This window comes from Myotis myotis, unplaced genomic scaffold (assembly GCF_014108235.1).
Source record: "Myotis myotis isolate mMyoMyo1 unplaced genomic scaffold, mMyoMyo1.p scaffold_m19_p_5, whole genome shotgun sequence".
In the NCBI taxonomy this organism is placed as follows: domain Eukaryota; kingdom Metazoa; phylum Chordata; class Mammalia; order Chiroptera; family Vespertilionidae; genus Myotis; species Myotis myotis.
In genome coordinates, this window is record NW_023416357.1 from 39893374 (window position 1) to 39906880 (window position 13507).

The window sequence follows — 13507 nt, forward strand, 5'->3', positions numbered from 1 at the left end:
TTTTAAGCTTCCCTTTTTAAAAAATAATTTTTAAGTTGAAATATAATTGACATAAAACATTATATTAGCTTCAGGTATACAACATGATTTGATACTTATATATATTGCAAAATGATCACCACAATGTCTAGTTAACATCCATCACCATACATAGTTACACATTTTTTCTTGTGTTAAAAAATTTTTTTTAAATATATTTTTATTTATTCAGAGAGGAATGGAGAATGAGAGAGAGACAGAAACATCAATGATGAGAGATAATCATAGATTAGCTTCCTCCTGCACACCCCACGCTGGGGATCGAGTCTGCAACCCCGGGCATGTGCCCAGACTGGTACATAGGTCAATGCTCAACCACTGAGCCATGCCAGCCAGGCTTGTGTTGAAAACTTTTAAGATCTACTCTCTTAACAACTTTAAAATATACAATATAATATTATTAACTTGCCGAAACCGGTTTGGCTCAGTGGATAGAGCGTCGGCCTGCGGACTGAAAGGTCCCAGGTTCGATTCCGGTCAAGGGCATGTACCTGGGTTGCGGGCACATCCCCAGTAGGAGATGTGCAGGAGGCAGCTGATTGATGTTTCTCTCTCATTGATGTTTCTAACTCTCTATCTCTCTCCCTTTCTCTCTGTAAAAAATTAATAAAATATATTAAAAAAATATATATTATTAACTATAGTCACCATGCTGTACATTACATATCCATAAACTTTTTTTCTAGTCTTTGTACTGTGCATGCTATTTTTACACTAGAAGCCCAGTGCACGAATTCGTGCATGGGTGGGGTCCAGCCGGCCTGCCCCTATTGGGGCCAATCGGGTCAGGCCGGCAGGAGGGGGAGGGCCACGGGCGATTGGTGGGCGGGCCCCATCCCTTATGGGGTGGAAAGGGTCGATCAGTAGCAGGGCTGGCCAGGGGGAGGGGCCATGGTTGGTTGGCTGGCCAGCCCCAACCCCTGGTTGAACTCCCTGTAGAACTCCTGGTTGAGGGGACAATTTACATATTAGCCTTTTATTATATAGGATATAGATGATAATACTGATTAGACAATTTATTTTCTGGGTTTTTTTCACTTAACATAAATATTTTCTCAGAATATTGTTGCTCTTACTAAATGTTATTTCCTGTTATTTCCTCTAGAGTCCTCACTTAGCCATTCTAGTCTCTCTGTAACTTTGGCTAGTTTTTCCCCCCTTGTGAGTAAAATGAGGCCTTTTCTGACATAGGACCAAATCATTCAGAAATAAATCTATGAGCGTAAACACATTTAAGGAAGACCTACGTAGAGAAATAACACACCTTTGCTTTTAAATGTAAAAGTTGGATTATTTAAAAATGCAATATTGAATAAATGGTGCTGACACAATCTGTTAACCATTTGGTAAAGAATAAGAGAGAATACCCATGTCAAGAAATAGGCCAAAATCAGTTCTGGATAGATTTGTGTTAAATAAAAAAATAAAACCATTAAAGAACTAGGAAAACACAAATGTAAGTAAAGCCAAAATCCAGAATCTGATTTCAAGCTGGGAAAACTTAAAAGCCGAAGAGGACTCCATAAACAAACAGACTGAGAGAAACGGATTTTAAAACTTCTTTTTAAAAAAATGGGGAGGGGAAAAGAAAACTTGGCAAAACAACTGAAATTTTCCAGCTCATCATCCAAGTTAAAAGGTAAACATCAAACTAGGGAACAATGCAACTTGGACGCAGGCAGAGGGTTCTTTGCTCTGGAACTGTTACTAATGAGAGAACCCAGCGTGCATGGAAGCCAAGACGCTTACATCTTCATGGTGGGAGTGTACGACATACACCATTACACCCTTTTTGAAGAACACTGGGGACAGTATGTATTAAAGTCTTAAAAATAGCCTGGCTGGCGTGGCTCAGTGGTTGAGTGTTGGCCTATGGACCAGGAGGACACGGTTCGATTCCTGAAGAGGGCACATGCCCGGGGTTGTGGGCTCAGTCCCCAGTGTCGGGCATGCAGAGGCAGCTGATCAATGGTTCTCTCTCATCATTGATGTTTCTGTCTCTCTCTCCCTCTCCCTTCCTCTATGAAACCAATAAAAATATTTTTTTAAAAAATATATATTTTATTGATTTCTTACAGAGCGGAAGGGAGAGGGAGAGAGAGTTAGAAACATCAATCAGCTGCCTCCTGCACCCCCGTACTGGGGATGTGCCCACAACCAAGGTACATGCCCCTGACCGGAATCGAACCTGGGACCCTTGAGTCTTCAGGCCGACGCTCTATCCACTGAGCCAAACCGGTCAGGGCAATAAAAATATTTTTTAAAAAATAAAATAAAATCTTAAAAACAAAAGCTCATGTGCTTTTATCCGGTAATTTTACTGCTAGAAAAGAATCAGAAACCTATAAAACGATTTTTACTTAAAATTTATCATATTTATAGTGGTAAACATTTCTGAAAGTTTTAAATGTCCCAAAGTAAACTAGTTCAGTAAACATGGTCTATCCATCAAGACATATTTTAAATAAATATTTAATAAAAGGGAAAATGTTTCTGGTATTTGAAGTGACAACAGTATATATATAGAGCAGGATTGTAATTTTATGCAATCAAAAGTACATACATAAACAGTGGTAATAACTGAATATAGTTACAGATGTTTTTAGGTTGCTGTTTTTTTGTACTTTTCTGTGCTTTCCAAACTTTATTTAAAAAATTGTGTGTGTGTGTGTTTGTGTGTGTGTGTGTCTGTGTCTTTGTGTGTGTTTGATGTGGTGTTTGGGAAGATTTGTAGAATAGTAGCCCAGTGGACTATGTTCTAGATCTCCATCAACCCCTCCCACCCCACTCCTCCCGACACACATGTTAAAAACATCGTGTGGGAACCCCACAAAGGACTATAAAATGGAGACTACACAGGTGGGTTACTAGCTAAGCTTTCTCAATGGAAATTGGGAAGAAGTGAATAGCCAGTCTGATGAAATCATTTCTTCAGAAAGCCATAAATATTACAGAAAGAGATAAGGACATAAATGACCACAAGATCAAAGGCCCCGTGGAACAAACCCACTAGCAAAGAAGGGGAAATTTATAGTCTGAATTCTGGTTCCTAAGCCAGTTCCCTGTGAGTGTCCAGTGTAATGGCTGTTTAAATTATATCTGCAATTTTCTGAGCGGTTCACTTACTTTTCAAGTTTGTAAACCAACACATCAACATTTCCCAGTCAATGGGATAGCGTTCTCCAGGGAGCTATGAAAATATACCTTGCATTTTAAATGCAATAAAAAGCATGACAAAACATGCCTCTGTTCTTCATAGCAGTGAAGTACCACATCTGCTCATAAAAAAAAATGCATTATACAGAGTTGTAAGGATGCCAGATACTTATTACAGAGGACTGTTTTATTCATTTAGCCCAATTTTCCAGATGTTTTATTACTTGGAGACAGGAGAATTGCTGAAACTGATGATTGAAGCCCATTTATTTCAAGGAGCTTGTCTGCAAGCCATAGGAAACATTTGAGGGACAAGTGATTTATGACAGGCCACGGGGCAATGCTGAAGGGAGCTGTCTTCTAATCAGGTCACAAATAATCCCAACAAAGGACAAAATGCCCAATTTCAGTAACACCCAGCTTTATTTACAAAAATTGCCTCTGAGGCAAGTGCTTAGTTGTCATTTCACATGCAAATGTTATGGTCGTAATTGGAGCAATTTCCATAATAGTGGGTCAAGTTGGCAGTGACAATGAACATGGCCCAGGTTGGCTGTGATTGGATGCCTAGTTCTCATTGTCTACAGGGAGGAAAATTCTCCCTTGGACCAGTTGGAATGCTTGTCCTCATAAAGACAAGATCAGGGTCAGCAGGAGCAGGTGTCGCTTCCCCTACCCTTTCCCCAACAATATCCTCCCTCCTCCACCACACACAATAGCCCTGGGGCATGAGGGTAGCTGGCCCTCACAGCCACAGTCATTGCAGCTAACTAGAAGGCACCTCACTGTGGCCAATTCTCTCCTCCTATCAATCAAAGTGGGGATCTGAGCGGGGAGTGGAATTTTTAGCTTCCCATCTCTGAAATCAGCATCTCTGTCTTTGCTTCACACATACATGTAGGAAAAAGCTCTCAGGGCATCCTGGAGATGGGCTCTCAGGCCAAATGGGCCACCTTGGCAACTGACCTAAGCCATGGGTCCACATGAGAGTGTCACATAATGTGTGGTTGCTGTTGTTCCTCCTAAATGACGGCACTCTGGGCAGTAGAGACAGTGGGGTCCGTACATCATCTCCATGACAACCTTGCTACCAGGTTTATTGCAGTAAAAGAGAGTCTGAGACCAAATTCTAGCAAATATGCCCGTGTGTGTGAAAAGGCAGATGTAAGCATGATCATACAGTTCATTCTTGTGAGTTGGGGAAAGGCCCCATCCCTTTCAGGCATTCCAGCCGGCTCTTGGCTCGAGAGTCCCTCCGAGGAGGAACAGTACTTTCAGGGCAGGACTAACCACCTTTCTAGTCGGGTCAGGAAGCAGAGGCCCTGGGGAGGAGGAAGAACCCAGGTCAAGTGGGCGTCTGGGGGTCCAGTGCGGCCCCAGAGGCTTCGGGCTGGGCTTGTCGGTTCTCACACTTGTGTGGGGAGGGCAGCAGGGCCCGGAAGGTCTGTCTAGTTCTAGCCAGCCACAGGGTTCAACTCTGCACTTCACCAGTGGGGAATCATGCTGGTCATTCCCTCTGCTAGTTAATAGCCCTCTGTTGTTAGATTGCAAAACCAGTATCGACATCCCTAGTTTTGGGGGGGTATCTTTTCGATGGGGGTACTTCAGAGGCTCACAGTCATCCCTGAAGGGGGGAGTCCTCCTTAGGAGTCCTCAAATACTAACTGCCCCCACACGTGTCACTCTGGTTAGTGGCCACAGGTTACAGGACATCCACTGTCCACAAGGGGTGGGCTGGGAAGGGACAAAGGCCCGCGGAGGACAGACAACCCTCCCGGTGCTCCACGAAGGGGTGGAGCCTGGCGTTTAGGTATCCAGCTGTAAATGCCTTGACGTGACCTGTTGGGAGGCTGGGGAAACAATCACCTGGAGGTGGTGTGTGTGTTTGGGCCCGGGGGTGGGGGTGAGGGTGGGGGTGGGGGGGTAGGGGGCCGGGGGGGGGGCAATCCCAAGAGCTGTAGGGATGTGCCTCTTCCAGCAGCTACTTTTGGTTTTCTCTGAACTTTGTCCTTTGGATTCTGCTTTTTCCTTCTGGGTCCTTATTCTGCTTTCTTATAGCTTCTTGCTCACCTTTCTTCTGGGTTGGGGGTTAGGGAGGGAGGGGAAGGGGAAGGGGAAGCAGCTCTCTCAGATTCAGGCCTACAGTAGTAGCCGTCTCCTTTGCCGGATGAGAGAATTTCACAGAGGCAGCCTGCCCTGGTGGGATGAGAACAGAATGTGTCGTTAGGCCAAGCGGAGTTTAAATCCTGGCTGTCGGACTTCCTGGCCGTGCCTTTCTGAGCCTCACTCTCCTCATCTGTGAAATAAGACCAACTCTATGTGCCTTGCAAGGCTGTCATAATGGTTGCAGAACCTGTGTGTAAGGCGGGGTGAGGTGGTATATAGCAGGGCTTTTAAAAGGATAGCTCCTCTCAGCCCTCAGGAGCCGCCTGCTGTAAGCAGAGTGCCTGCAGAGACACAATACACACAAGTCATGAGCAAGCATAGGCAACTATAGTGTCAGTCATTAGATGTTCAAATTGTTTTTAATCTTGAGTAATTTAATCAACAAAGGGTCATGTCTCATTTCTTTTTCATTGTACACATATTTGAGTGCAGAAAATAAGGTTGAGCTTTTGTCCATATGTTCATTAACCAACTGCATCTCCTTATTTGGACACATCCTCTGGCAATTTTTCTATAAAATGTTTATTGGTCTATATGAGCACTTTATATAGGAAATACCAGTATATTATGCCATTACTAACTGTATTTGCCAAAATATTGTTTTAAAGTTCAAAGAGTACATTTTAATTTGGGTTACTTTTTTGACGTGCAAAAGTATAATAGATTTTTTAAAACTACTGACTTTTTCTTTTTATGAGCATCACCCAAATCTAAGCTGAGAGGGAGACAGTGTCCTCTGCAGAAATTTAATAACATTCACTTTTGATTTCTTCTAGGTTTCTAAAACTTACCTCATTAATAAATCTGGAATTCATTTTGGAAGGGCTGAGATAATTATCTGAATTGATTTTTCCCAAAGGAGCTCATCTATTGTTCCTGTGTCATTTATTGACTATCCTTCTCTTCTGCCCCATCCTGTGGTGCCTCCTCCAGCGTGTATTAAATTCTTCTATCAACTAGGTCTGTATCAAGCTATCAATTCTATGGCATCGACCTGTTTGCCTCTTCCTGGACCAGCACCATGCTGACTGTCTAGTGTTGATAAGCAGAGTTGGGGGATGGAGAGTGCCAAGGGAGCTGGCAGAGAAGAGCGGGAAGGACTTTCAGGATAGGCAGTGGGGTCTGAACAAAAACAGGATAAAGGGGAAGTTCTAGGCCTCATACAAGGGTCACAAGTAACTAATTTGGAGTCTGGGGAAATGAGTAAGGGACTGAGGAAAAGAAGAATGAGCAGGTGGTGGGGGATGCAGAGTGTGATGGGCTGGAGGCCCAAGTAACAAGAACTTACCTCTGCAGTGCTGGGCGGGATCTACAGCTGTGGAGGTGTTTATTACTGTCCCCAAGGGCTCGGGCAGCACACGGACTCGCTGATGGTAAATGCCAACTGTAAGAAGGGATGACAGTGCCACGAGAGCTTCACCAACCGAGTGCGCCAGGGCCAGTCGGAATAATAAGTGTTTCCTCATTCATCCTGCCCAGATGGGACTTCACCTCTGTGACCCCCTGGAGGACTGGCAATAGCCCAAAGGTCCATCCAGTGGTAAATGAATAAACACATTGTGGTATATCCATACAATGGAGTACTAGTCAGCAATAAATAGGAATGAACTATTGATACATGCTGCAACACCATGAACCTCAAAATGATTATGCTAAGCAAAAGAGCAAGACCAACGTAGAGAATGTATGATTCCATTTCTATAAAATTCTTGAAAATGCAAACTAATCTTTGTTGATAGAAAGAAGTAGGCAGTTGGCTGACGAGGAGGTGAGGTGGGGTGAGATGGGGATGGGAAGGGCAGGGACAGGAGGAAGGGGCAGAAGAAACATTTAGAGATGAGGGAAATGTCCCTTTTCTTGCTTGTAGTGATTGTTCCACGGTTACTTAAAACTTACCAAACTGTACAATTTAAATATATGCAGTTTATTGTATGTCAATTGAGCTCAACAAAATTGTAGGAAAAAAAAAATCACCCTTCTCTTACACTTGCTGATTCTTATTGAATGATCTGGGTCAGCACACAACCATCGGTGTTTTCCCTAAGCTCCCAAGGTGAGCCTGATACAGAATGAGGTGAGAACCCCTGGACCTGGTCATATCAGAGCTGCTTCTTGGTTCTCAGAGTCCTTCAAGGGGTTGACCAGAGGGCTATCTAGAGAGCTAGTGTTTGTCCAGATGTGTATCCAGGCAACAACACAGGACTGGAAAGTTCAAAAAGTTTAAGTCCCAGGCTAGTTAGAGCAAGAACAGAATCTTTCCTCATGCCCCAACCTTCATAAGGTTGACTAAAGTGACTCCATTTTATATGGTCCCTAACTCCACTCACTCCACACAGCCTTACCTTAACTATGCACAAAAAGCAGTATCACCTGGAGTAAAGCATGCAACTCAAAAACAAACCAGTAAAAGGATTAGAATAAAAGGAGAATTTTTATTGTATTTGAATACTAATCAAGATAATTTTTGAAGCCATAAAAGGAAGATTGACAAGTTAGATCTCAAAAGAAGTTAAAATTACTGTAAGACAAAATATCTACACTAATAAAAGAGAAACATGCAAATTGGTGTCACTCCGCTACACCCACCAGCCAATCAGATGAGTATGCAAATTAACCCAACAAAGATGGTGGTTAATTTGCATATGCAGGCACGGAACGAAGACTGAAGACTCCAGCTGGAGTGAAGACTGAAGACTGAAGACTGAAGAGGTTTGGCTTCTCCGCTGCGGCCAGACCAAAGGCCTGGGTCCTGGGTGCTGGAGAAAAACCGGTGCTGGCAGTCAGGGGAAGGAAGGCCTATTGAGCGAATCTTCGTGCAATGGGCTTCTAGTCATATAAATAAAGATAAAAGAAAATTGATGGCCCAAGAGGAAATATTTTCAATATATAAGACAGATTAATATCTATAATTTTAAAATCACCCATACAAATTATTAGAGAAAGTAAACAACCCAAAAGATACAAAGAGGCTCTTACTGGAAGATACAAAGTAGTTATTTTATTCAAGCTGACAAGTAATTAAGTACAAATTAAAACAGCCTATAGGGGTAGTGAACACACAATACAATATACAGATGGTATATTAAAAAATTGTACACCTGAAAACCTATTTAATTTTATTAACCAATCTCATTTCAATAAATTTAATGACGAATATGTTAAAGTCACAAAAAAATAAATAAATAAATAAATAAATCCTATATAATGAAAGGCTAATATACAAATAGACCAAATGGTGGAACAACCAAACAACTGAACAACTGGTCACTATGATGTGCGCTGACCACCAGGGGGCGTGTGTGGAACATGGTGGGTCAGGGGAAGGAAGGCCTATTGCGCGAATTAGGCAAATCGGCCATGGAAGGTGGTGGAGCAGGTGAGCCAGGGTGCCAGACCAAGGCAGGGCACCGGTCACTGTCATCAGGGCAAGCCTCTGGTGGTTACTGAAAATTCTTTGCTGCTGCGTGCCACACTCCCACCTGGTGCTCGCACCTGCTGCCAGCGCTGGCCCCACTGGCACCTGCAGCCAGTGCCGGCGCCACTGCTCGCACCTGCTTCAGTGCCCAGCACTGGTCCCGATCACTCGGCACCATCAGTGGGTGTGAGTGGTGGCTGCTGGCCCTGATCACCCCTGAAGGTTTCTCCAGCTCCCCCTGCTCCTGAGGGGCGATCGGGGCAGCAGCCACTGCTCGCACCTGCTGCTGATGCTGGCCCCAATTGCTCTGCACCGGCCTGGCGCATTCAGCATGTGGAAGTGGTGGCAGCGGGAGCAGGGCTGCCAGCAGACAGGGGACAGGGGAGGGGGGGCCGTGGTGGGAGGGGCCAGGCAGGGGAGTGTGTGGAGGGGGGGCAGAGACATCCTCTCCATGCCTTGAGGCCCCAGTTCCTTTCCAGGTGCACGGATTCATGCACTGGGCCCCTAGTAAATAAATAAAGTACTTAAAAAGCAGCCTGCTAAATTGAAACAGAGTAATAATATTGTGAGATGAGGTTGTGGAAAATGGACAGTCTTACACTTTCACTTGTTTTGGAGGGAAATTTGGCACTAACTATCAAAATTTTAATTGTATACATCCTTTAAGTGTTTGTAATTTGTTGCACAGCAATAGATAATAAATACCAATTTTGATACCTGGAAGTGGGGTGCTGCCATAGCAAACACCTAAAATGTGATGACTTTGGAATTAGACAATAGAGGCTGGAGTGATTCTGAAGACAGGATTGGGGAAGCACAGAGTACCTTGAGAAATGCAGAAGCATGGACTCAAGGAAGCTCACCTAAAGAAGAAGAGTGAGGAAAGCCTTACTGGAAACTGGAGCACATGAGATCCTGTTCTTTCTGTCATGGAGGAAATATGAGCAACACAATGGCCTGCAGCAATGCGTAAAGTACAAGCTGTGCATTTGTGTCTAAGATTTCCAGCTAGAGTGTTCAAGGTGCCTCCTAACTTCATCTGTCTGCTCTACTAAAATGTGAAAGAAGCAAGGTAAGCAAACATAAAGGAGCCATGACTTGATTTTTTTTTTTTTTAATTTCCAGACTCTCTAGGCAGCCAATGAAATGAAGATGTAGTCTTCAGGCGAAGACCAAGTTCAGGTGCTCTCAGGAAAACCTGGTCTAAACTGAGGTTGTGATTGTAAAATCACTTAAGACCTCAGTGTGAGTGTGAGAACAAGAAAAAAAGGCCTTTCTTTTTCTTTGTTGCAGCCTTCCACAATTTATGGGAAGCATCTGGTAATTAAGCCCCAAGATTGTTACCTCCTCTGGTTCAAACAGCCCCTCTATTCAAACTGCAAAAGACAAGATAAACTACTTTCAGGCTACATTCTTGTATACATACCCCTCCTCCCTGCTGGTTTTACAACTCAGGGATAATTAGTAGAACGTTCCCTTCTCCCCACCCCTTCAAATAGGCCTCTTTCAAACTCTTTGTAACTTTCACTCCAAGAATGTTTTGGCTTGTGAAGATACTGATAAAGACACCTCCCTAGGACATCTGCCTGGACTGAAAAAGCAAATAAACTTTTCAAAGACAACCCCTCTGATGTCTGTTCAATATCAGCCCCCAACCCCCCTCCCTCCCTTGTCACCTAGCAACAGCAGCCAAGGTTTTAAAAGGGGGAGCAGCTTTTGTTCTTTGCTCTTGTATTGATTAGCAATGCACTGGCCCCTTCCCTTGGGGAAAGTAAAAATAAACTTCCTCTCTGCATCTATTTCTTCTCTCAGTTGTGAATTCTTTCACAGCCTGGCCAGGAGCCAAAACACCCTAACACTCCAGAAGCTCTATGGTGGTGCCTCAGAGAATCTGTCAATGAGACAAGTCATCTAAATATTTTAAGGGTATGCCTGACAGATTCTTTCATCTAAAGGGTTTCTAAGGATGCTATCCCTCAGCAGAAGCTCAAGGTAGAGAAGGGCATACCCTGAAGATATTGGTGGGTGTAGTTTTTGTCCAGAGGCCTGAACGTCAGTGAGATGCACAGGGAATCAACAGTTTTTAACAGAATGATATCAGCAGAAACACTGCTAGTTTGAACTGAAAGGGATAGGAATAGTACCAAATGAAAAAAGGTCTTTGCATCCCCAAAATTCACAAGTAGAAGACAGACTGAGAAATCTCAGCTGCAAACACATACTACTTTTCATGAAAAAGGAAAGATGAATCAGAAGGCAGAACCAAAAGCCCAGAGAATGGGGTCAAGAGCCATAGAGATTATTTCCAGGCTTTGTAACCTAATCAAGGAACTTCCAACATTTGCCTGGCTGGATTCTGGAATTGCTACAGACCCCTTGACGCCTCTGTTGAGCGGAACTGTCTGTCGTGGTTATCATCTGTCTGTCCCATGTCGTATTTTACATGCATGGGGGGCAAATAACTTGTCTCTTTAGTTCACAGGTCTTCAGATTAAGAGAACTTTACTGGAGGATAGTTGATACATCCAAGGAGACTTATCCATACCAAGAGCTAAGCTAGAAGCCAACATTCTGGACTTGAAGCCAAGGTTCTGCAGGGATGAGACGTTGGGGGTTCTTGAGAAGGGAATGTGGTTTGCATGTGGGGGGAATATAAATAATTTGTGGTCAAAGAATGGACTCCTCACTTGAAGGTGAAGCCTAATTTCCCTCCCCTGAATGCAGGCTGTGCTTAGTAACTCGTTTCTAAGAGATAGAAGGTGGAAGAAGTGCCACTAATGATATTAAGTCTTCCTCTATTCTTTCTCTCTCTCTCTCTCTCTCTCTCTCTCTCTCTCTCTCTCTCTCTCTCTCTCTCTCTCTCTCTCTCTCTCTCTCCCAGAAGCCAGTTGCATGTTCTGAGTATCCACAAGAAGCCCTATGGAGAGACACATGTGGCAAGTAACTGAGGCCTTCAGCCAACAACCAGGAAAATAAAAAAAATAAAAAAAACAGGTCTCTTGCCAACAGGCATGGAAGTTAGCCTAGAATCAGACCCTCCAGCACCAGCCAAGCTTTCAAAGAAAATCCTTCAGATGACTGCAACCTTTGGAGAGTTTCTGAGCCAGAGTCACCCAGCTAAGACTCCCGAATCCCTGATCCACAAAAACTGTGAGATATTGATCATCTTATAATTTATTATTTGTTATTGTTTTAAGCTCCTAAGTTTTGGAGTCATTTCTTCCACAGCAATAAGTAACTGATGCGCAGGGTAAAATAATTTAACATATGGTAATTTCATATGAATTGGAGATTGAATCTTGGAAATGTGGGAGGCAGTTAGACAGACATAAGCAGAGCAAGTGTTACCGGGAAACCCCCTGGTGGGCCCCGACTGCCTGTCGCAATGTCCAATAACGATCATATAAGGCGTTAATTGAGCAGGCCAGCCAACCAAGAAGACAGGGAGCTTACAAGCACCCAAAACCTGTTCTACAGTAAGGTGCAAGGGACAGGATATAGGAAAAATGGGGCTGGGAACAGAATGCAAATGCATGCAGTCCTGGACGTCAGCAGGCGTCGGCCATTGCTCTTGGTTGTCAGACAATGAGATGACAGCTTGGCTCCTGGTGGGGTCGGCCTGGTCATGCTTTACAGTTCTGCTTGCGTGTTGGGTACCGTATCCATTGTCCGCAGTTGAATCACCTCCTCCATCACATTGTTTAGGATCAAAGGGAGTACAGTGGGGCCTTGACTTACGAGTGTCCCAACTAATGAGTTTTTCGAGATACAAGCCGTCTCTCGGCCGATTTTTTGCTTTGAGTTGCGAGCTAAAATTCGGGTTACGAGCCAGCTTCAGATACCCCACCACTAGTTGGCGCAGTGAACGTCACAGTGAACGCCACAACATCAGCCCAGCATCGTGTGTCTCACTCGTTCACTTTTGACTTGACATACGAGTAATTTGAGTTACGAGCTCCGACACGGAACAAATTAAACTCGTAAGTCAAGGCCCCACTGTACGAAGGTGCACTGGCCTGAGAAATGAAACTTAGGGGGAAAAAACTTAACCCTCTGTTCCCACACAGATATGTATTCCAGAATTTCAAACTGATGTGATTATCCTTTAGATTAACTCAGAGGCTCTATCTATTAGATTATGAGTCCCCCCTATCACCCGGAGGATGGGTCAGGTACAGAAGGTCACCAGGGTGGAAAGTCCCAGGTGCCTAGCAAAGGACAATTGGACAGGGGACCTCACCCCCAGCGTGACTTTTCCTCCCCTAGCATATGGCTGGGCATTCCGCGTGGACCCCCTGACCTGTCCTCCCTGGAGATAACATCTAGGCCTCAGTTGTTTTCAGGTCCAGAAAAGCAACAAAACCAGACCAGTGACCCCATGGCTGACCTCCGGACCAGCTGTATTGAATAATGACCCCAGCCCTGATGCTGACCAATCAAATCAGTGGAGATCTAGACCCTGAAAGGACACATCTGGAAAACTGCTGAATATTCTATTGAGATCTTCCCCTGGGACCTCCCCTAAAATCTCCATCTTAAAACCCTTAGGATGGAGGACACCTGAGCCTTTTCCTCCCTCCCCTCCCCCAGGTGAATTACCATTACCTTTCTCACTCCCAAGTTCCTAGGGCCCCTCCTTTGGCTCTATAACTTGTTTTCTCAGCCCATCTCTTCCATGAACTACTTATTCTACCTCTGTAATTTATAAATAAACTAGAGGCCCAGTGCACA